The 2,241-nt window shown below is 38.7% G+C and overlaps 1 protein-coding gene and 1 long non-coding RNA gene across 7 annotated transcripts in view; one reads left to right on the top strand and one right to left on the bottom strand.

Moving 5' to 3' along the window:
- The window catches only part of LOC120738090 (C-terminal-binding protein 2), a 95,092-nt gene that overhangs the window by 33,099 nt on the left and 59,752 nt on the right, over positions 1–2,241 (top strand). The gene's annotated exons all lie outside the window — the stretch shown is intronic.
- LOC120738095 overlaps positions 1–2,241 on the bottom strand; it is a 16,372-nt gene extending 14,131 nt beyond the window's left edge. Inside the window, exon 1 of the long non-coding RNA XR_005696895.1 lies at positions 2,132–2,241. This is a non-coding gene — a long non-coding RNA (uncharacterized LOC120738095). The remainder of the gene's footprint in view (positions 1–2,131) is intronic.

The raw sequence follows: 2,241 nt of genomic DNA, 5'->3' as shown, positions 1-2,241 counted from the left end.
GTGAGTGCAGTTCTTACCTCACCCTCACAAGGCAGGCCACACCTTCCCTCTGCTCACCAGGTTGGCACGCTGCAGGCGTTTTCCTGTACTGGGAAGTGTTTTCAGCTTTGGCTCTGGCTGTGCTGTGTGCTGATAACCCCAGCCTTTGGAACACTGAGAAACAAGATTTTATTGATTGGACGTAAATAGCACAAGGTGGGCTACAGTGGAATACATTTTGAGACTAAATTTTCATTACTGATAGCAGTAGTTCAATAATTCTGGAGTCTGAAGGCATTCACTTTAGCATGCTTACCAAGCTAAATATAAGTGTGTCAAGCTGTCACCTGCCTACGCTGTCACAGGCCTTGTTTGGTTCATGGAAATCACACTCTCCACAGCCTGAGGTGCTGAGGATCTTAGGCATGAAAGTTGATATTAATAGTTGAGCCGGGTTGGTGCTGGAGGGTGTCCACACCTTCCTGTTTTCTCTTTCTTTGTTTTGGCCCACTGCTGACAGATTTACCTCTAGAGGAACTCCAGCATTTGAAAGGGAAAAATGGTCTCCATTGTTCAAAGGGGGCTCTAGTGGAAGGAAAACACAGGCCTTTTTTAAAGAAAATAACAAGGGGGTAATAATGGTTTGAGATTTCAATAGTAAACAACCTTGTCATTGAGACTAGTGTTTGTTATTTCTAAAGGAAATTGAGAGGATAGAGGTATTTTTCCAAGTGAAGTGTGCCTCTTTGGCTGGAAGTGTGAACTTTAGCTCGCTTTGAGGAGGTTTTCATTTCGGAGTCTCTGAAGAGGCTTGCTGAGCTTCAGCTTTTGATAGGAATCAGCAGTAAGAGGGATGGATATTGCTGTGCGTTTTCCTGCTGCACACTGTCAGATAACCTGAACCGGTTGTCTCGTCTCACAATTTTCCTGTCAAACTCCACAGGGAAATTAAGTCAGGAGAAGTAACTGCATAAGTTGTCCAACTCTATCTTAAAGCTGCTATTTTGTGCTTTTACTGTTTTGGCAAGGATCTTCGCAGAGCTCAAATTGAGACATTGCATTGAAATTGTAGCGTCAGCTGGGAAAGAAACTAAGATAAATACAGACTTTAAAGTGTATTTGACATGTCTTTTGAAAGATCACATAAAGCTTTTCTGTATGAGACATAATTTGGCAACTTACTAAAAATAACCAGTTAGATAATCTAACTTTCTAACCATCCTTTCAATACAGATAAAATACACTGCCTCTCACTGCTGGTTTTTTTTTTTTACACAGAAACTCATTCATCATCAAAAGTAAATCAATACCCCATTGTCCGGATTCATTCCATTTGAAGATTGATAAAATCCTTGTTGTTTCACTGTGGTTTCTGTATTTTTGCCAGATACTGAAAATGTGTATCGATTGGCTATAAAAGATTGCCAAACAGTGGATGGGTTTGTAGTTACATAATGCAATTCAAACAACTCTAAATCAAGAGACTATTCCCATCTAATCCTGTAGTACCTCATTTTAATCATTGAAGATCTGCACCACGCGTCTTATTATTTTATATTTTAAAAAAACCGCAGCAGCTGTTGAAGATTTTTCATCATAATTACTAAACAAATATTGAAATCAGCTCAAACTAGAAAGAGCTACGAGCGTGCACCTGTGCCAAGCCTCAGCAGTCTCCACATTTGTTTTTCCTAATAGAAAATGTTCACAAGTTTGTAATCTGGATCTTTATCGGATTAGACATGATAAACAATTGTGGGATGTATGTGCCAGGCTCATTTCTTGTTTCAATCAAGTAAGTGCAGTAGCTCGTGTGAGAAAACGAGTGCCATATGAAGGGAATCCTTTTAAAGCAATTACAAATACTATGAGCTGCGATCTCCATTTGTTTTCATTATCAGAAGATTTGGATTAATATTCTGTTCCTGTTTGTCATTCATTTTTATTTAATAATGGTTTCAGGTCTAATAGATAAGCACCAAAAACTAATCGCTGATTGGTTTGTTACTAGAGCAACTTCTTGTTATAATTCTGACATATGCAATACCACACATTGCTAGTTCTGGCCTGGAGCTCCTTTTCCCTTCAGAGCTGTCTTAATCCTTCATTGCAGAGATTCAGCAAGTTGCTGGAGTTTTTGGTCCATATTGACTAGAGGTGAGAATCACCATACAACTCACGATACGATATTATCACAATACTTAACGCACGATACGATATTATTGCAATTTTTTAAAATATTTTGCGATATTCAAATTCTGT

This window comes from Simochromis diagramma, unplaced genomic scaffold (assembly GCF_900408965.1).
Source record: "Simochromis diagramma unplaced genomic scaffold, fSimDia1.1 OVJJ01000402.1, whole genome shotgun sequence".
NCBI classification, from domain to species: domain Eukaryota; kingdom Metazoa; phylum Chordata; class Actinopteri; order Cichliformes; family Cichlidae; genus Simochromis; species Simochromis diagramma.
Note: the sequence above shows the minus strand (reverse complement) of the source record. Positions and strands in the feature narration are given on the sequence as shown.